Source organism: Penaeus monodon, chromosome 19 (genome assembly GCF_015228065.2).
Source record: "Penaeus monodon isolate SGIC_2016 chromosome 19, NSTDA_Pmon_1, whole genome shotgun sequence".
Taxonomy (NCBI): Eukaryota; Metazoa; Arthropoda; class Malacostraca; order Decapoda; family Penaeidae; genus Penaeus; species Penaeus monodon.
The window spans coordinates 32,567,236-32,567,493 of record NC_051404.1 but is presented as its reverse complement, the minus strand read 5'-3'; positions in this window follow the sequence as shown (position 1 = coordinate 32,567,493).

Below are 258 nucleotides of genomic sequence, written 5' to 3'. Positions count from 1 at the left end.
GAACAGGCTGTATGAAACAATCTGAAATCACTTCTTTTACTCCATCGCATTCAGGATACCTTCTAGTCTGTGAGATTAAGTTGTCACTATTTCTAAAGCGAGCACCAGGTACTGATCCCCATCGGTCGACATAGAGGGATTATCTATTTAAAAGAATTATGTGTATATAATAAAGAAAATCCGAGCCTGTTTTAAGGAAGTGCGGAGGTGGTTTGTCGAGCAGAATTTGCGGAGGTGGTTTGTAGAGCAGAATTTGTT